Source organism: Pezoporus occidentalis, unplaced genomic scaffold (genome assembly GCF_034315485.1).
Source record: "Pezoporus occidentalis ecotype Australia unplaced genomic scaffold, CSIRO_AGI_Poc_V1 ctg143, whole genome shotgun sequence".
In the NCBI taxonomy this organism is placed as follows: domain Eukaryota; kingdom Metazoa; phylum Chordata; class Aves; order Psittaciformes; family Psittacidae; genus Pezoporus; species Pezoporus occidentalis.
This window is the reverse complement of record NW_026913241.1, coordinates 737,245-758,823: the sequence shown is the minus strand read 5'-3', so window position 1 is coordinate 758,823 and position 21,579 is coordinate 737,245. Positions and strand designations below refer to the sequence as shown.

Here is a 21,579-nt window from a genome sequence, read left to right as displayed (position 1 = left end):
GCTCACCTTGCCGTGTGTTTACTTGTACTGCTACTTATGCCAATACTCAACTCCTTTAATATCGCTCTGACTTGTCTCTAACATGTTATTGCTCATTGGGCGTCTGACAGGTCTGCCTTAGTATTTCTGGTTGGTCCAGCTCATTTCTGTACTACTGAAGTAATTTGCAGACCTGCCTAATTGGAAGCCCCCATTTTCCTCCCCAGGTAGGTGTGACATTGCCTGCCCTCCAGGATAACAGCAGTTCTCCTGCAATCCCATTGAGCAAATCCACCTTGTCTGGAAGAAAGCATTTCATGCATCATCCTAACAAGCTGTTCACAGCTCCCTGTGCGCTGGGCCTCAAATTCAGCCTTTCAGAAGGCTTTGATAAAGAAGAAAGGATCATTTTTTTTTCCCCTGACTGCTGCAAATGAAAAAGCTTTTCACTTGGGAGTCATGGGTCATATTTATGGAAACGAGGAGAGCACTTGCAATATTTATAGCAGTTACAGAAGCGCTCGAATCTATCTTTTATTGATATGTATTTACATGCCTACAAAAATCTTATTGCGCAGTAGTAGAGAGAACTTTATTTAGATTTAGTATTTTGAAGTAATTTTTTAGTGCTTCTTTATTATCCGTGGAGTGCGAGATTCAATATTTCAAGTAGGACTGTCACCAAACAGCCGGAGGTTCTTAAGAGATTTTTATTTTACACAAAGATAAATGTTGAAGCCACATTTTTCAGAAGCACCATCTGTTCCATGTTGACCTTAATTTTCTGGATGAGTGCTTTTCTTCAAACATTTTAAGTCTTGTCTACATTTCATTTGGTTGGGAGTGTTTAGGTTATTTGCTGAACAGGAAATCGGATATTCAAAATGCAAACACACCATTACGTTGCAAATTATTCCCTTTGTATAAGTTTAGCAAACTGCTTTGTAAATACTCTGCAGACTTGCTGTGGTCGCTCTGCAACTCTGACATCTGGCAGGTTGGCCCCGTGTGGGGCTGGATTGGTTTTGAATGTCACCGTCATGCCTTGCACTGGGAGATGGGGCGCAGAGCACTGAGTGAGGACTGTGGAGTAGCCTTATAATGGGTAGTTTCTGGGGACAAGGATAGGACAAGGGTTTGCTGGTTGGCTTCATGGCCTTTGGAGGATTTGCTGTTCAAGCTGCCTAAACAATACCTGCTCCTGCTAAAAGGGGGTCTCTAAAATAGCTGTATGTTTACATATGCACTGGTCCCACAGAGCAATAGCCCCCTTTCTTCCTTACAATTCTTCTTGCTCCCATGTCTTGAGCTGAAATAGACTGATAGATGATGTTTTGCCTTCCTTTGTTCCCAGCCTTGCTTTGTGGCTTGTCCAAACTTGTGTGGCTCCAGCGGTTCAGCTGTTTGTTACCCTGACACTTCCAAGGGCTTCCAGGACCCTGCCTGTGTCTTTCCTGCCCTGTATTGGCTTCACACCTTGCCCCATCCTAAGCTTGTCCCTATCCAAGCCCTATCCAAGCTTCTCAGCACTGCCTGTCACTGTCCCTACCGAGGGCTGAAGTTAAAACCTGTATATGTATATGTTAGTTGTTCTCTATTGACATGTGGTGGATCTGTGCTAGTGCTGGCCTGCAACTATATTAGTGACAAAATGTACTCTTGGCAGGAACAGGAGCAATTTGGATTGTAAGTGGAACTGTAATCCTGCTGTTACTTTTCTTGTTGTAAAGTGGTAGCTCCTTTTGTCCCTGCAAAGTTTGTAGCCTAATGCAGAAAGGATATTGAGACTTTTTTCCTGCCTCAGGATATAGATTTGGGAATAGAACTAATGATGTGGTAGAAAAAGTGATGCAACTTAAATTTTTTTGTGTGCTTCAAGAAATTCCCAGGGGGGAATGCTGTGAGGACTGCACTCTCTTAAATTAGCCAGCTGGTTTCTTAGCAGCTTTGCCATGTAAGTACCTAGTGAAGCCTATGCCTATGAGACACCAAGATGTGGGACAAAAGAGCTGAACAAACAACAATATCTGCTTAAACCAAGACTGTTGTGTTTCCAAATACCAAACCCAGAGTCTGTCACACCAGGCTGGCTGGCTGGGTTTGGAAATACCTATTGCTACACAAGTTTTTGAGGGAAGTGATGGAGGGGGTGAGTGGCTGCTGTGCTTGTGGCTCATGTTGGTGGCTGTTTGCCATCCAGAAAACCATGCAGTGCTCCGCTGCTGGATGTTTAGAGGGTTCTTAGATGTTTGCATGATACATATGGTGGCCAGAGCTCCACGGAGTAAAAGCAGTGTGTGGCTAGGGTGGAGGAGGCAGTGGGTTAGGTCTCCTGCTGTTCTTCTTTCTCGCTGTGCCCAGGGGACCAGGACTCTGCTGGGAAATGGGGATGTCAGTCTCTTGTTTTAATTCCAGGCTAGCTCAAGCTATTTACAAAGGATCTTTTCTAATATGTGCTATAAAATAATGAAATTAAATCTAGAGTGGGTAAGTTTTGCCTCTCTTCTAGCACCTATTTTGTATCTCTGTATGCAAGGACAGGAGTGATTACTACAGGGGAAAATGAAATCTTCTTTCCTTCTGCCACTGAAATAGATGCTTTTATGCTTTCTGAAAAAGCACTGAGTCCTGCAAATGGAAAATGAGAGTGGTTTGGGTTGTTTTGGTCTTGTTTTGAGGCACTAATTTAGAAAATGAGGCAAATTGCACATCTGTAAATGGGTGAAGCATCAAAGCTGTCCTTTGCACCTGCAGGATGGGCTCTTTCAGAAGGCTAGATGTCTGGCTTGACTGCTGGAAGGTCAGCTTTTAATTATTGCTCTAATGAATCTCAATTTGATCCTTTTCTTTATCTACTCTGCAGTGACAGAAGGAACTGTTGAAGAAAATCATTAAAAGCAGGACTCTCGAGCAGAGCAGAGAGCCGTTCCTGGGCTCTCCGGGGGGTGAGCCAGTGAGTGAGGACTCAGAAACAGCACGTTGGGCTGACAGCAACTTTTAGGCCCTCAAATACCACTCCAGGACAGCCTGAAACCTCCAACTGACTGAAAAGTTGGACTGTGCATTTGATGTGGGAGTCTTGTGTGAGACATTGGCACCCCAGGTACTAAACACCATGGAATGGAGGTTCCCATTCAAGTGTCCCAAACTAAATCTGAACAACCCTAGGCTGAGGCTGAATTTGCAGTAAGAGGCTGTTGGAGACTATGGCAGTAGTGGGTTAAGTGAGTGAACAGCAGCTGTGTCCTTTTCTAAAGAGATTTACATTAAAAATAGAATGTCTTTCTCCTCAGCAGAAAAATGTTTAGCTTTACAAGATAAAAATAATTTGTTTCCATGCATCTGCCTTTCTACAATTGCTTAAGAAAACAGCTTTAGTGGCATCACTGTAGAATAAGCATTTTAAAATCACTTGGTGTATGTTTGTCACTTTTATGTGGATAATTCCATAGCATGAGGTTTGTTAGGGTTTGAACAAATAATTCTTTTGAGACAAAACATTATGTGATTTAAAGAAGGCGTTCTGCAAATGCTGTCTTTGATATGCTCACATCTGCACCACGTAAGTGTATTAAAGATGATCAAAAGTGTTCTGGCCTGCTGGGATGCAAGTTAAATATGAAGTCACTATAAAACTATTTTGAAGACCACAACTTTGTTTCTTAAGTTGGAAAGAGAAGGTTGAAAAGCCAAGTGCTTATCCATGGGAATGCCTGAAGCACAACCGCATGATTTCAGGTATAAAAACACAAGAGTTGTGAATCTGTAGGGCTAAAGAGGGATTCTGCTTTCTACTGGCACATAGAATAGGTCACCATTTACAATAACAAAGGCAACCCATCCACTAAAACCTTCGAACATGGTATCACCCTCCCCAAAATCTGTGCTTGCTTTTATTGCTAGTAGCTTTATGTTGGTTTTGCAGTGAGACTCAGTGCCCTGCTGCCTGGTTAATTTGTGAGGGAGACTGCTGTGCAGTCTGTCTCATGTGGTGAAACTCTGATGCTGAAAAATCTAGCAGGAAGCTGGCAAGTCAAATGGGAGAGCAGTAGAGATGTTGCTTTTGCTTGTTGGGGTGAAATGTGGTGTTGAATAATGGGAGGTTTTGTGTATTCCTTGAATTCTGTGTATGCAACTAGGCTAACCCCAATATGCAGAAGATGAATTGATAGGGAAGTGGGCAGCTGGAGGTCATCAGTGGAGTGGTTCATAGTGAATGTTATTAAGGGCTGTAGAGATGGTGAGCACAAACTAATGTCTGCAGGAAGAAAGGAAACCTTCATCTCTGCTGATCCAGTTATGGCCCTGCCACCTTGCTTGCACTCTTGATGAGAAGATGAAGGCTTTGACCATGATTGCCATACATTGTTGGCTGCCCAGGTCTTAATCTGTGCTACTAAAGCCCTGCCTCAGAAGGCACTCTGGTCTCTCCCCAAGGGCTATGGCTTCTCTCCTTGCTGGGCTGGGCAGCACAGGACTCACACTACTCAATGGAAATCCAAGCTTCAAAGTAACTACCTGATGTTTGAAAGAGAGTGGCCAAAGGAACCAAAGGAACCACCAAAGTGGCCAAATCAAAGTTGGTTTCCTTCTGAGAACTGTTTTCATATTCGCTTCTCACAAAAAGAATTAAAATTGCTCTTTTGTTAGAATCCGTGGTTTTTATAAAGCATGCTCCCCTCTAAGGAAACTGCTGCAAACCCACATGTTCAAAACCAGAACATCGTTTTTCCTTATTAGAGCATATTATTAGCCCATGTAATCTCTGGATTGTAACTAATTAATGTAGCTACAGCTAATTATTGAGTTAGCTACAGGTGAGAAGGAGCTTACTTTAAATGAGATTTTTGTTTAATGGGAATGGATTCTCCATATGGCATGTCTTTTCATCCAGAATTACTTACCAAGAACTGGATATTGTAGCGATGTAGGTCGTGTTTTCTTTCAATTTGTTTTGGGGTATTTATTCCAAATTTAATGTGCAAAACCTAACTCTGGTTGACTGTTCAGGAGCAAAAAGTGCTATTCGGGTGTTTTACAAGGATTCTTAAATGTAAGAAACTTGCAGTGGTACACTCTCGCCATAACATCAGTGTCACAATTTGAAGCTAAATTTAGTCATAAACATCCTTTATTGGTTCATCCAAATGCAGACAAATAGTTTTCCCACTTATTATGGGAACAATATTATTTACTTGCTATCTTCTTGTTATACATTCTTTCCTTTTTTTTTTCCCCTCAAGATAAAATGAAGATCTTTTGGTTAGCAACTACAGTAAAATGTGAGTGATGTATTTGCGAGAGTTGCTGTTTGCCAAGTACATTGCTGTACCAAAAGTACTGTTTGTTATGACATTGTACTTAGTCACTTGTTGATGCTATTTGAGGGAGAGAACTTAGTTAAAGAAGCTGGAACAGGATGTTCATTTTATTTCAGTATTTATAATCCTGAGTCATCTCTTGATAGCTGATGAAATACAGCAACTCACATTTTAGACAGGGCTTCTCCTAACATAATTTGGGGATGCTGTAATTTGATAGAGGGTGGAAAAACAGAGCTGATTTTATGCAGAGAGGTTTATTTTAGTTGTCACTCTCTGCTGAAGCACTCTTAAACTTTGCACATCTGCGGCACTTTACCATGTCTTTAAATATGTTGTAGTTGGGGTGAAATAAGAGCTGATGTGGAGACAGCATATGGCTGGGCAGGCACTGGGGCTTTGGGGACTCTGTCTCAAGTATGTGGAGATCAGTTACATTGATTTTTGGTTCATCATTTTGGCTGCCTTGTGGTTTGCTCCCACTGCAAAAATAGGAAGTCTAGAGGCGTTTGGTTGTGTGCATGGCTAGTAAGGAAGCAAAGGGAAAGTTATTTCTCATGTAAGAGGTTGAATTCAGATTGTAGGTGAAATTTTGGATGTGATTTTATTCAAGCCTGCTCAGCTGTGGGACTATGACTATTAAGGCGACTATCAGACTAGTATGAACCATTGAATGTGTATTATTATTTCCTGTACGAAATTATTAATGATGGTAGAATTCTGAATTTGAGCATATTCCTTCTTAGGAGCAGAAAGGCCTTTCAAAATAATTTGCATGTTTCACTTCAGCCTCACTTCAGAGTAGCAGGCAGCAAATCTCTGAAAGCACAGAGTACTTATGGGCCGAAAATAAAGAATGCTGACTCTATTTAAAGCTGTGGAAAGAATTTATGTTGGAAGAATGTAGTTATTAGATTTGGAATCTGACCAGGATGTACGATACTGCTTTAAGTGAGGGAAAACATAGGGTGAATGTTGATCAGAGGCTAAAAGGATGTATTTTCACTATTAATTTGGATACATGTCCAGCAGCACAGTTACTGTTCTTGGTACCAAGGTGACAAGCTGGCTTGGAAAGCAAAAAGATACACCTCATCTCATGCAGTTGTTGGTTTTCTTTTGGGATCCTGTGGATCCAGGATAGCCAGGTTTGGTCTGGCATTGGTACAGCACTGTGCCTGTCCAAAGGCTTCTCCTTCCACCCTTTCACCTCCTGACATTCCCACGAAATGCATATAGGCAGGCAGCAGAGCAGCAAAGGAGGCTCCTTCACCCCTTAATAGGAAAGTACAATGAATACAGAGAACATAGGTAAAACTGTGCAATTAAATTAGCTGCCGTCAAGTAGTGAAATATATTCATCCCTTCTGGCACTGTGGCTAATTTATATTTAAAGCAGTATGAATTTCATGAGCATTTTAAAAAATCATATTTTAAATTCAATTTGCTGTCAGCTCATTTGATGTTTTGTGTAAAGTCATTTCCTGTAAACAGGTTATTGAATATCAAAACACTTGTCTCATACATAATTTTTGGAAAGAAATAATATTATAATAAAGATGAGAATCTGGCCCTCATGTGAGTTGCCAAGCACTTTCTGATCACTGCAGTTCTTTGGTGCTTGCTTTATCACAGTCAGGGGAGTGTCCTGGGCAAGGACCAGGCAACAATAGTAATTGTTTTCTAGCTACAGTAGGTTATTCTGCAATTACAGAATCATAGGAGCATAGAATGGTTTGGGTTGGAAAGGACCTTAAGATCATCTAGTTCCAACCCCCCTGTCATGGGCAGGGACACCTCACACTAAACCATGTCACCCAAGACTCCCTCCAACCTGGCCTTGAACCCTGCCAAGGATGGAGCAATCACAATCTCCCTGGGCAACCCATTCCAGTGCCTCACCTCCCTAACAGGAAAGAATTTCCTCCTTATATCCAATCTAAACTTCCCCTGTTTAAGTTTTAACCCGTTATCCCTTGTCATATCACAACAGTTCCTAATGAAGAGTTCCTCCCCAGCATCCTTGTAGGCCCCAAATAACTACTGATATATATGAAGAAAGAGTTCAGTGTATTTTTTTCCAAATATCAAAAAGAGAGTTGGAAGAAAATGGATTAAAATACCTGAAATCTGACAGTTGTACAGCTCATGCAGAGTAATGGCCTGGGTAATATTAATAGATATGTTGAAAAGCTAAGACATGTTTGTTATGAACTGTTGAAGAAATAACTGCTGTATTTTAGCATGGGATTCTTACCTGTGCATGGAGATTGCTGTCATTTGGCAGATGCTGTGTAATGTAAAACTGAGCATCAAAGCTGCTATGAAGCTGAATCCTTTGAAAGAAGAAATAAATTGGCTTCTGGATGCCACCAATTTCTCCTCCAGTGTGAATAGTATACCCTGGGTGTAAGCACATAACATAAGCTGCTTGGGATCTCTGAAAGATTTGATGGATTCCTACCATAGTAGATCATGCTAGTAAGACTGAAATAGCATTTTATTTATCCATTTATTTGAACAAACTCTGTTGTGAAGGTGTCTTTAAAAGCTGCCAGAAAAAGTATCTTCCAAATTGTGAATCCCTTGTATCCTAGCTGCACGTGGTGCATCAATATAACATAAAGACTGAAATAGTCTCTTGTTATACTAAAGGACATTAGAGGTAACTGGACATGGCACTGAGTAGAAATGAATTGTATTTTTGGCGTTCTCCAGCAAACTACCTCCTAGCTGATACAGGTGTGAAGCATTTGCACACCTTAATAAAATTTGAAACTAAACTTTGAAACCCCAAGCTCCCAAATTTTCCCAAATCAATGTTTTTATATTTTTTCGCCAGCTGCTGTTTCCCTGAAAGGATTTGTATGTTATTTCCATTAGGGAAGGAAGCTCCACTTAAAAGCAAAGCATCAAAACGCCCTAGAAAGGCACTTCTGAGCTTGAGGCAACTCAGCTGAAGCCACTGAAGCATTTTGGAAGCAGAACCATCATGTCCCACCTCTGAACCTGCCTGGGGCCCTTCTCTGGTTGTCTCTGAGGTTTGCTGGGTGCATCTTACAGCATTCAGAGATGTGAAGACTCTGGTACAGTGCTCAGACAAAAGAGTTATCCAGCCTTTCCCCTTCCCTGTCACTTCTGGGCTGGCTCCAGATGTGGTACCTGAGGCCAGAGCTTTCTCCTAAGCCAGAGGTTTCCATCTGGGTCCAGTTTCTGCAAGCCCATGGGCTGAGCTGACAGCAGCAGTGCCCACATATGAATTTTAGCCTCCATTAGCTATGTGTGTTTCAGTGTATTTTTAATGAGGTTAGGAAATACTTGGGAGCCAAAGGGTTTGTAGATAAAGAGATCAAAGCAGACCCATGCTGCAGGGGAGGGAGAGAAGCATGAGTTCTGGCAGGGGCTGAAGGGAAACCGTGTTACTGCAGAAGGTTTTGAGTGGTGCAAGCTTGTTTTTGCACTCTGCACCATGCATTTTAGAGTTGCTGGGCAAATTCTCACCTGGTGGGTATTGCCTATTGCCTCTGCTTTTTTATCTTCAGTGGAACTGATCTGACTTGAAAGAGATGTGACTTAATGTGCATATCTGAGATACAGTTTCATTACAAGGAACAGGGAGGTGCTGAACAAATCCTGAGTGGTAGTGCCTTCCCCTGTGTTTCTTTTATGAGCAAAATAAAATGAGTCCCTGAGGGTCTCAGACATCTGTACCTAGTCTGAAAATGTTGACACCATTGCCTTGATTTGATTCTTGGGGAAAAAATCATAGCAGATAGAAAGTGGAGCATGGGTGAGGGAGAATGGAGAAAATGGGAATAAAACTAGCTTTCCCCAGCAAGTACATGGCTTTGAAGAAATAGGAGTGTAATGTGTGCTGGTAATGCTGAAGCCTGCAAATTAGAATTTTTACAATATAAAGCAAATCCACAATACCCACAGCAGGAAGCTCAGTGCATTACAGTGGAATTAATACACTATTTCTGTGGTCAAAACATGGGGCATACTGAACAACAGCTAAGCTGGCTGGGAAGAGCCTTGCCAGAAACCCCATATTCCTTATGAGTGCTTGTTCTGAGAGTGTTTGACATCCCCTTTCCGACTTCAGGGAAAACCAAAAGCTTCCCAGGGCTGATACCCATCTTGGTCATGCCACTGTGTCCTCAGTGTCACTGAGATGCCTCCTCCACAGAGACCATGGCCTGAGGGCACTGAGGAGTGGTCAAAGGTGAGGAAGAAAGTGAGTCCTTTGGTGTTGTGCTGTCTTTCCATCGTGTTCAGCACTCATAGCTGCAGCTGGTATTCAAGGTCACCACTGATGTCACCAGATGGGACAGCCTCCCAACATGTCTGTAGCTCCTGTAGCTCTCTGCTGCACACAAAGGACAGATGATGCTGGGAGAAATCTTTATATAATGTGGTATTTCTGATGATGATGCTGTCTGAGAGCCTGCTGTGAAGTGTGCAGAAAAGAGCCTGCTTGGCAGTGTGCAGATGCCAGGGATGTCTTCATCCTGCGCAAGGGATGGGCATTCCCTTGCTACAGGACCAGTGGAGTGTAAGGGTAAGCTGAGAGCTTCCTATGTGGCAAGAATAAATTGAACTGGAGAAGATGCCTTTGAGTTCCTGAAATACATAGGAAAGTGAAAGAAAGTTCATTTCAAGTGGAAGAAGTTCTCTGTTCACCAGGGCTTTTGTGACAAGGAATTCAGAAATGGCTGAGCCAGAGATGAGGAGGCACAGAACCTCCTCTGCAGTCACTCATGAACGGACAGCAGTTCCTCTTAGCCACCTTGGGGCCTCCACACTCACCCACCGTACTGGGATGGGTGGACAGAGGTAGGAGGGCAGAGGATGCTGTCAGGTCCGATGCACCCTGGTGTCTGCCAAACAGCTGGTAAGATAACACACTGCTTTATTGGGGCATGTTTTAATGTAAGATGCTGGCAGTACAAGGATTACTTTCCATGCTAAGGAGCGCTGCTGAGCTGCATTGCTGAATCGAGTCAGGTTTCTGGCCCTAAACCAATGGCTCTGCCGTGTCGATAGGTGGTGCAAGTTTGCTGCGGTTTCTGGAAAGCTGAAGCATTTAGTCAAAGATTCTAGTACGTTTGTCAGGCTAACGGTGGGATTGGAGAAGGAAAAGCTAAACACTGTGCCTGCTGTAAGTAGAAGCTGAATCTTAACTATAACTGCTGTCTATAGTCAGGGCAGTACCAAAGAGCAGAGGCAGTGTCATCTCTTACATGTTACTTCCACGTGTCTGGTGGATGGCCTTTGGACAGGTCTTGCAGCAGAGGGTCAGGGCAGACAGTGGTGAACTCTCAAGGGTAATGACCAGGTCGGTGGGAGCCCTGGGTCTGCTGCTGGGGGCTGCCCCAGCCCTGCAGCACAGCCCAGCTGCTGCAGCTGAGAGGGGTGAGCGCTGCTCCCTCAATACACAGTGGAGGGAAGGAATGCATCCAGAGGGACCTTTACAGGCTGGAGAGGTCGGTCAGTGTCAACCTCGTAAGGTTCAACAAGGCCAAAGGCAAGGTCCTGCTGGGTCCTGGGTTGGGGCAATCCCAAGCATGAATACAGACTGAGTGGAGAATGGATTGAGAGCAGCCCTGGGGAGAAGGACCTGGAGGTACTGGCTGACGAGAAGCTCAACATGAGCCAGCTTCAGCGCACACTTGCAGCCCAGAAACCAACCGTGCCCTGGACTGCATCCCCAGAGCACGACCAGCAGGGCAAAGGAGGGGATTCTCCCCCTCTACTCTGCTCTCATGAGACCCCCCCTGCAGTCCTGCATTCAGCTCTGGGCAACAGCACAAGAGGGATGTGGAGCTGTTGGAGCAAGTCCAGAGGAGGCCACAGAGATGCTGCGAGGGCTGGAGCAGCTCTGCTATAGAGCCAGGCTGAGAGAGCTGGGCTGGGTCAGCCTGGAGAAGGCTCCTGAAGGGAAGACCTTAGAGCAGCTCCAGTGCCTAAAGGGGCTACAGAAAACTTGAGAGGGGCTTTGGACAAGGGCCTGTAGGGACAGGACAAGGGGAATGGCTTTAACCTGCCAGAACAGGGGAGACTGAGATCCGATATGAGAAAAAAACTCTTCCCTATGAGGGTGCTGAGGCACTGGCAAAGGGTGCCTGGAGAAGCTGTGGCTGCCCCATCTCTGGCAGTGCTCAAGGCCAGGTTGGATGGGCTTGGAGCAGCCTGCTCTAGTGGAAGGTGTCCCTGTCCATGGCAGGCGGTTGGAACTGAATGAGCTTTAAGGTCACTTCCAACCCAAACCAGGCTGTGATTCTAAAATGAGGTCCTGGAGAAAAAAAGCTGCAGCAGGGAGGACAATGAAGAAATCAGACTCTTAGTCTCCATGTTCTGTGTAGCATTAAGTGGTTATGACAGAAAGTGAAAACCTTGCTGATGCTGAGCAGAAATGACAAAGCTCCTGGTGTCAGCTAGAGCAGCTATGACTGCTAAAAGTAAAGATTATCTAAACCAAAGCTGGGTGTCTAACAAGTCCTTGCACGCTGAACATGCAATTGCATGGTTTGCTGATCAGATTCTAATTGTGTCCTATAAGGTTTGCAAGTGGTTTTGTTGCAGGCCTAGGAAATCTGTTATGAATCAGAGAGGGAGAGTCAGTGGTTTGTAGGAACATCAGGTTCCAGGCTCTGGCTCCACTGCCAGAGGAACTCTGTTCTAGTGTTTGTTTCCAGCAGTCAACTGTGGGTTTGTGGAGTCTAAATTTATCATATGGAAATGTTTAGTTCACCTTTTTCCTCCAAACAGATCCCAATGGATAGCTGTTTGCAGGTCCACTCCACAACAGAAGAAATCATTGCTCAGGCCCTCCAATGTTTAATGAGGAGACTATGAAGTCGAGGACAAAGATAAGCAGTGAAGCCTGGAATACTTACTAGAAGGGTTTGTTTCCATGCCCTGTAGCTGGCAGTCATCCTGCTCACAGCTGTCCAGGGAATGATGATTTCTCTTTGCTGCAGCTTTCAAGGTTTTTTGACTGTGTCTGTTTCATATTGGAATAAACAAAAAATTCTTTTGGAATGTTTTCATCAAAATGGAAACATCTAGTTTGGGTTTAAAAGTAGCAGGTGTGTTCTCAATACTGTGCATTCTGCTTCTGCTTGTTCTCATGTGCAACTATTGGGAGACTCAGCTCCCTCCATGGTCACTGTGGCACCAAGCTGCAAACCCCATGGTGTGTGCATGTGTGTGCCTGCACCCCATCCAGCATCCCTGCCTGTTTTCCCAAGCAGCTTTAATTGGAAGCAGTCTATCTCCAAGCTGAAATGGTTTCTGGAAAGCAGTATGCTTCAGGAAAACGTTGCTTGGTTAAAAATGTCTGAAACAGCAAGAACGCTATGGGCGATAGGAACAGTGGAGATAACGGGGTTTGGACAGCTCTTCTACTACATTGTCACTTTGCTGCCTTTGTGGATTAACCAAGGCCTCTGCCAGACAGGATGGAAGAGCAAAGCTAAGGCAGATCATGCTCTGGTATTTCTCATTCGTTCTCTCCCTCCCCTTCCTGGCTGCCTCTTCTCTCACAGCACAGTTTTGAATGGGGTGACAGCTTTCTCCTGCTGCTGTTGCAGGGAGAAGCTGTAGTGATCTTTGGTCACTGCAGCTGAGGAGCAGACCTTGCTGTCGTCCCCAGTTCCCCTGCTCTGGCCCACCATGCAACCCACTCCTCTTCATAGTGTGTGATTCTCTTGTGGATGAATTCAGGGATGATGGCACTCTCCAGTGAGTTGTACACAGGATGTACATGGAGTACAACTGAGATGGATGGGCAAAAATGCTGCATTAAGATTTCTTGCTAATAATCCTTGATTAATGCAGTTATACTTTTGTTGTTAAGGCTGTTGCTGGACAGGATTAAGGAAGAAAGACCTCTGAGAAGCAGGATTGGTTGCGAGTTGTCTCCCTGTATCTTTTAATCTCTCATGTGGTACAGCCTGATGTTTTCAAGTCTCTCTTTTGAAATGGCAGATAGAAACATATTGCTGCTGTCTGGAGCCTTTAATCTTCAAACGGAAATAAGCTTTTCTTGCAGAAGTAGGCTGCTTTTTCAGATGCTTTCAGAAATGCTGATGTTGTGCCTTGGTTGATCTGGCTAATTAAAAATGAGCTCCTGCCAATCAAAACTATTACTTTAATGGTAATGGCAAAAATGCAAAGTGTAGCTCCGGTAAATCAGTGTTAGACAGAAATGTGCCTTGTTTCCTCTGTCTGAGGCACTCAGACATAGAATTGAGGTATTTATTGTGAGTTTTGATATTCACAAACCTTTCTGTTATGAATTTTACCCTGTTAATTCCGGTTGGCTGCCCAGATAACCAGTACTAGTTTATACAATACTTGCCCAGAGTTTGGCAAGGGCATTGTGAGTTCTCTCCTCAAAGTCTTCACTGGGCTGAGTCCCAGTGTCTGAGACACCTCCTCCTCGTCTGCCCCTTGGGAACACCTAATTTTAACAGATATTACAATGTGCTCCCTGCAAAATGGGCAGAACTGAATCCCTAGCCCCATGTTTTCTACCCTGTTGTCAGTCCCCTGAGCTGTGCCATTCTCCAGGGTCTGTTTGCTGTCCTAAATGCCCTGATAATGCTGAATCCTCCTCTGGAGATTCCCATCTCACCAGCTATGACTGGCTGAGAAGGCACCTAATGCAAGCTCCCTGATTAAGCACACACAGACAGGGAAATATTTTTACTCCCTCCCTTACATTTTTTGTGTGTACTTGGCTTTAATAATCTGTTTCTGCATCAAATAGATCATTTTTGCAGTGAAAGATATTCCGAGTATAGTATTTGACTTAGAAATGCATGCAAAAAATGTTTGTAGATGTAGCTGATGGCCAAGATTTGAAGGTTATAAGAATGCAACATTAGGGTGGTGTCAGCTCTGTTCCTGGCTAGCAAAGACACAAACCAAAGCAAATCTGCCTTTATATATGGAATTTGTCAGATGTTGGTAGAAAGACTCCAGGTGATTAATGACTAATTAGACTCAAAGTGGCAAATATGACCACCTAGCAGTAAAAACTAATTATATGCAAACAGCGAATTAACTCAACCTGAGTTAACTCAAAAGACATCAAAGCAGCTCAAGGATTTAAAACAAAAAATCCTTATCTCCACTCCCTGCCAAATGCAAGGAATGGACTCTGACCTTCCTCAGAACAGCCTTGTATGGAGAGACTGACTTTCCCCTCTTTTCCTGTATTTGCTAACCCTCAGTATGTCTCTTTGTCACTTAAGCTTTTCAGTGCAGTGTCTCTCTCCTTCTGTCTTCCCCAAAGTCCTTCCCCTGCTGACTCCTGCTATTTCTGGTTCTGTTCCTGTCCCTCCCTTCTTTTTGAAAGGATGCTCTTTTGTTCTGCTTGCCTGCACGTTCTTGCATCCGACTGCAGCAGCACTTCTCTGGTTCTTCAGTTGCTGCCTTATCCCTTCTTTACATTCTTGCCTTAAGCACCCTGGTGCATCCCATTTCTCCTGCCTGTCTGCAGCCCCACTGCAACCATGAGCTAAAAATCCTCACTCGAGAAGGTATAACTGGGGCAACTTAATGGCAGACCTGAATGCATGAGGGCAGACTACCACAGGCTCTATATCTTTTCCCAAGTCAGTCTTCCTTTTGTTTAACTGTCCTTTACATTTAACTGCATGGTTGCAACAGTTTCTTCCATGAGGTCCTACTTCAGCATGTCTCTTTGTAAGAGCCCTGGAGGTTAGCAGGGATATGACAAAGAAGAGCTGACATAGATCCTGCATGCATTTACAGCAGAGCCTCATGCCCTACCATGGTGGAGGCCTCAAAGAAAGTATCAGCTAGGGTATTCCAGTGCTCTTACACCCTTAATTACATTCTCATGACTTAATCATAAGCTGCCTTTTGCTCAGGTTTGCTTATAACATCTTCCTCTTTTCTGCTTCTGACGTGTGGGCTTTCCCTTTAATGTAGCAGCTGTTCAGCTCCTGCCTGAGTGATGGGATTGAAATACCTGCAGACAAGCAGGGAATATTTCAGATTCCTTTTGAAATACACCTGGAAACTGCAAATTCAGTTCTCAGATGGAAAGCTCAAGTGCCTGACACCTGAGGGAAGAAACGAGGCATGAGCCTCCTGCACAAACAGGCAAGTGGCACAGATATGAAACTCAGCCTCTGTGTTGAAAGACCTCTGCACTTCACAATTCACTAGTGTTCTTTTACTGGGGAGTCTCATGATAGTCAGTATTTTCCTTAGGGCTCAAGCTTCCAGTCTTGTGATCAGACTGCTTTCATTAAACCAAATTGGCCTGAGCGTGCTCAATAGGGTCATGCAACTGGCTTGAAAACCACAAGGCAAAGATACAGAACCCCCTATTTTAAAGCATTTTGGCTCCAGAGGTCATGATTTCTTTGGAGTAAACCAGGGTGATAATTTTGGTGTGCTACTGGCAACTACTCATAGATGGCTTTTATTTTTAATGTGGTACCTGAAAGAATGTTTTCCCCTGCTTTTGCTTTGGGATATATCTCAGGGTGGAAAGATTGGTTTGAAAAGTCTCTTTTGCTTTGTATGACTTTTACATTTGTATGTTGTTTTTTCTTACACTGGAAGACGTGTATTTTTAGCCAAGCTCTTTTGAACATGGCTGTTGATACGAACACTTTGAGGAAAGCACATCTTGGTTAAAGATCCCTCATTACCAGCAAAGGTGGAGGCAGCCTTTTGTCTTTTCCTGGTCATGCCTCCAACATGTCTGTGTTGAAGTAATCTCCCCTTTGGATGATGTGAACGTACTGTGAACAAATTAAAATCTTGAGCATCCTTAGTGCTCTGTTGGGTGTCATCCCCTCCTCCCCACCTTGATTTTCTCATAGTGAGAAAAGAGAATGTGTTCAAGTGGGGAAGTAAACAAACCTGTATGTAACAGCTCTAAGCTACATTGAGAAATGCATAAAATAAGCACCCTTTATTTCCCACAGGTCCTGCAGCAAATCTGGGAAAGATCTGCCTTATCTTTCAAACCAAAACATTTACTTTTTAAAACATTTTCTTGAGTATTTAAGTTAAAGAAAAAAAACAACAAACCCAAACATTTGCTTTGAGTTTCCAAAAAGTCATACACAGGTTCCCTTTATCATCTGTTTAATGAAAACTAAAGCAGATCCGTGGACTCTGTAAAAAGCTAAGGTCTAGCAGAAACTTGGCCATGAGTTTGGGAACTCAAAAACCTTGAGAACTGTGTATTTGGATCATGCTGCCATTCAGAGATGAGAAATCTCCAGAGTCACCTCCTCGATCCTTTGCTGTATGTGATACATTTATCATTGCACTGCATATTGTGAATTCACCTGGCTCAGATTTATGCACATATAAACATTATAATGAGAAGGAATTACTGCTGCCACCAGTGGATGTGCTGGCCGTCTGCCAGGGAGTTCACTGATTGCTGGGGAGATGCCAGGGTTTATGAAAAACAAGTATTCTTTCGAATCACAGAATTGTGTTTGATGGAGGGGACATTATGAATAGCTGCAGTGTCTGCGTCGGCCAAATAAGTTTACTCTGAAATCAGTGCTTGATGCTCTGATTGGCAAATGCTTGGCAGCTATGGAGGGTTTGGGCCTGATTTTATGATGTGCAGAGTGCTGCTGGGACTTGGCTTAAGCAAAGAGGGTCTGGTCTATGGGAGACATTTTGCTGTTGACTGGCAGCCCCAGCAGGCTGTTCCCCTCTGCTGCTCCTTCCTAAGCTGGTCCTGCTGCTGATGAGTAGTAGAAATACACTTTGGTATGGAGGATGTACGGAAATATTCTGTATTCCCCGTGGTTGGCCCTGAGACCTTCTCCCCTTTACCAAGAGTGATCCTGTCTCGGTTGGGCTGCTTTACTGTGGTTTCTTTAGTTTGGCTAGGTTCGCTTTGCCCTCCTGTGGCTGACAGCGGATGTTCAAGAGGTCTGTACGGATTGATCCTTGACATCAGGTGTTCTCCGGGGCTGGAAGTGCCCACAAGCCTGACTCTTCTGCTCCCACTGTGCTCAGTGTTTATTGCTTTCTATTAAGAGCCTCTTCTGCTCGAAACAACTCCTTGATGACTGTGCTCAGTGTTTAGTACTTTCTATTAAGGGTAAATGCAAATGTCTTGTCTATCATTTAATCAAGAGTTGTAAGCTTGTGATTAGTATTGCCTATATTGTTCCCAACATTTCTAACTGGAGTGGCCAATAGGTAAAATTAGTTTGGGATTTATTTACTCACCTTGGAATACAACTGAATTCTTAGGCAAAGAAACCCACTGCCCGTTCTTCTTTCTCTGAACCCAAATAATTATAATCTCAGACAAAAGAATTCATAATAACAAAAGCTTCCCTGGTAAGAGATGAAGCATTCAAATTCACTTTAGAAATATGTATAATTCTACCCCAAAATAATGTTAATATTGTTAACCTCCTGCTGCTGCATCCTCAGCTCTTCAGATCTGTGGCTCCTTCAGGTACCTGTTGATGTTGACTTACTTGGTTTGTTTTCTGTTGCCTATTTGTTTTCAGAAGGTAATAAAATGTATTGAGAGGGATAAGAGTAGTGAATTGCTCACTAGCTCTGTGGGTTGTTGCCTTCTGGGGTGCTGCAGAGGCGAGTTGTGTCAGATGCATGGAAACGCACCACCTTGCATGGCCCCTGCAATGGTGGCATGTGGCTTTCTCCATCTGCCTCATGCAGGCATGGGGATGCCATCTCCTAGTCACTCTAATTAAGCAGCTGGGACTGCAATGTGATGTTAGATTGACTTTCCCCTGAGAAACTGGAGGAGTCACATGTGAGAGTGGGAAATGGCTTCCAAATTTATAGCTGCTGCATTTCAGGGTGACTTACTCACTGGAAGGGTTTGTTTTTTTTTGTCATTGGCAGGTAGGATTTTTAATGTGAAGATATGAAAAATCTCATGTTTCAGTAGTGAGAAGAGAAAATTACTGAAATAAGGGAAGCTGCCGGTATTATTTGGCTCAGGAGGTACTTGGCTATGTTTACAGTTTCATCACTGTTCAAAGATATCATTGGGATGTTTTGATTTCTAGGGTGGAAAATGAGAGGGCAGCATGAACAAGCATAAAGCTTGCTTAAGAAATATGTCTTTAAAGTACTGCAAATGGATTGCTAATTAACTGGTACTTCATTTAAGTGGCTGAAATCTAAGCAGCTTAGGTCAGGTAAGGGTTCTTATTCTCTGGTACATTCTCTCTGGTAGTTCCCTATAAATCTCTTTAAGCGTAAGGTTTGTGAAGGAGAAAAAGAGAAAGTAAACTTTGAGATGTATGAATTGCAGCACTCTAAAATAAATACGAGCAACCACTGGATATAAATGCAGTAGACTAAAGCAAGCCAACTGATAATGCAAGGAAAAGCAGTTACTGAAGCAAGCAGGAGCTCTTCCTTTCCCCGCTGTGCAAATGCTGCTGCCCTAGGTAAGCTGCTTTCATTTGATGCCACATGCTCATTTCTTTGGTACTAGTGCCAGCCAAGGGTGACTATGTCCCATGCAGAAGTCTGCCTTGTAGATATCTGAAGTTAGGGGACAGTAATCCCACCACGTATGTCAACTGCTCCATAGCAATAGGGTAAGATTTTAGTGGATCCTTTTCTCCTGTTTCTGAGCTTTAATTATTCTTGCAAGCATCTGCTATTGGCTGTGCATCCTCCTGGCAAAATTCCTGAAACATGTTCTTACAGTTTGTTGAGGAAAAATTCTGGGAAAAGTTGGGAATTTCTGTTCAACGCTTACCCAAAATCACACTTGATGCATTTTACATAAAATATTCAGAGTTTGGGGGTAAAACTGATTTTTCCCGTTCTACTATAATTGTAGGTAAGCACAACTTCTTGTCCCTCCTACAGATACAGCATACTTGTTCTAGTGCTAAGCTCCAAAAAAAAAACAGCATTATAACTTCTTTCAGAGTTACAGTAACGAAATCTCTCCATTTAGCGCTAGAACTGTATTCCTTTTTAGCATATCTTTAATAAAGAGGGTGTCGAGGACTCTGCACCATATGGCTTTTTGAGCCAGAAGTCCAGATGCAGTAACTGGTGCATTCAAATGGTGAAGAACCAGTTTCTTGGCTCTGACAATGATGACTGCGTATGGCTTAACCAACAGTTGGGTGCTGTGCCTTGGAAGATATGTCCCTGCCTGCAGCCATGAAATTTCCAAAGCAGGACTGGGACCCAAATGTGATTATAACGAGAGTCAGAATGTAATTACGAATGCAGGAGGGGATGTGGGAGTGCAAACTGTGTTTGATATGGTAAAATCTTCAGCGTGCTGTAGTTCTCAGCCTGACGTTCCACATCCATTGAAGACTTCCAGAGTTGAAGCTTTGGAGTTGCTTTAATGTCTTACAAAGAAAATAATGGCCTAGGAAAAAAAAAAAAGTTCACAAAACACAAGGATTAGAACTGTGAAAAATTGCATAGGAAATTGCTTTCAGGTCCACATTTCAGAGCCAAAGTGGCACAAGTTCTCAGATGTGACAAGCAATCACTAGCTCCTCTTAGACTCTACAGGAGTTGCTTGAGTGCTCAGTGTGTGTTTGAAAATGAGGCCACTGATTTAGGCTTCTGTATAGGGATTTAATGGCCTGATCTGAGGCATCCACTTCAGAAAGTTTTGACTGGATTCACATAAACCCTTCAAGTCAGAGTATATCATTTCATGTTTCCTGTGGCCAGTCAGACTTAACTCCAGTTTTGCATTTCTTATGCAGAGTTTGTTTATAGCCCTTGGAGGAAGGGAGGTATTTTAAGCAGTGTTGTTCTGAGGAATGGTCGATCTCTTAAAACTCACTGGGTGTTTCTGCTCCTGCAGGCTGAGGGCAGCAAAAAGCTGAGTGGATGCTTGATGAAGACTTGAGGACAGGCTGACTCAGAAGCATCCTGGCTCCCATCATTGCCACTGTACAGAACAGGAGGTGCAGTGCTGAAGGTATGTCATTCCTGATTTGTTCAACCTGCTCTTATCAGCATCTGATGATGGAGACTCTTCAGCCTCGCTGAGCAATCATGCTATGCTTTGTGGTGACTACTGTTAAACATCCCCTCAGCCATTCTAATGTTCACTCTACCCCTTTGACATCTGAAGTCATTACATTTCCCCTTCCTTTAGGGAGATAATACCTAGTTTTGGCAAGTCCTCCTTGTATCCGGCCGTTAGTTATGCTTTCCTTCAACCTTCTCTTTGTGCAGGAAGAGTGAGAGAATTGTGACAAATGCATGATGTCATATTTTCTGTTCCTTTGACACACTTGGCTCTCTCCTGCTGGCCTGTAGCTTTCCAAATGCAGTATTTCAGCCAAGGTCTAAGGACTTGCTGGGTTTGCTGTTATTGTTACACCATGGGGATTTCTTATAGATACTGCATTTTATGATGTAAGTCTCTTTGCAGCAGCATAACTCTGACACATATTCATTTGATGATTACTTACAAGCATCCCAGAAGCACTCCTGTGCCACTGCCTTGCCCTTCCCTGTTTCATACATGTGCTTATCCTTAGTAAGTGTAGGCCACTGAATTTTTCTTCACTAGGTTGCAAACTGAGTTACATTTTTTAGACTTACATCTTCAAAACTGTTTGTTCTCCTGGTTTGTCATGATCATGTTCATTCTAGCTGTCTTCAAACCTCCTTAAAGCTTTTGTCATCTGCATAATTAGTAAGCATGTTCTCTACCATCATCCAAATTATTTATAAAAGTGTTCACATCACCCAAGACAGATCATCATGGAAAATATCCTTCCAATCTGACAGTGAACCACTGATACTGCTCTCTGAGGGCAGAGTGTCTTCTGCACTCTAAGTCATGTCTTTTTTTTATGATTATGTCTGCAAACAAAGCCTTGCTGAAGGCAAAATATATATCATCACTCTCTTTTCTAGTAAGTGGAGCACAAGATCATCACTTCTTTTTGCCCAGAGAAGCTGCGGCTGCCCCATCCCTGGCAGCGTTCAAGGCCAGGTTGGACACGGGAGCTTGGAGCAACTTGCTCCAGTGGAAGGTGTCTCTGCCTGTCGCAGGGGGTTGGAACTGGATGAGCTTTAGGGTCCCTTCCAACCCAAACCATTCTGTGATTTCATGGGTGGTCATGCAAGTTTTGTCCTGTCCTACTATTTGATCCCATTAAGCCACAGACAAACTTGATGGACAGGCCAAGGTAGAAGGAACGCACACAAAGGGTTTTCCTTTCCACATTTCCTCTGAGTCCTATGGGATTTGGATGACCAACGTTAAGAC

At 43.4% G+C, this 21,579-nt stretch overlaps 1 long non-coding RNA gene across 1 annotated transcript; it reads left to right on the top strand.

Annotated features, from left to right (window-relative positions):
- The first annotated feature begins 4,557 nt into the window (after positions 1 to 4,557).
- Positions 4,558 to 21,303, top strand: LOC134159259 (uncharacterized). Its single transcript, XR_009963094.1, has 3 exons — positions 4,558 to 7,709; positions 8,161 to 8,341; positions 20,158 to 21,303. It is a non-coding gene; the product is annotated as an uncharacterized LOC134159259 (long non-coding RNA).
- The last annotated feature ends 276 nt before the right edge of the window (positions 21,304 to 21,579 follow it).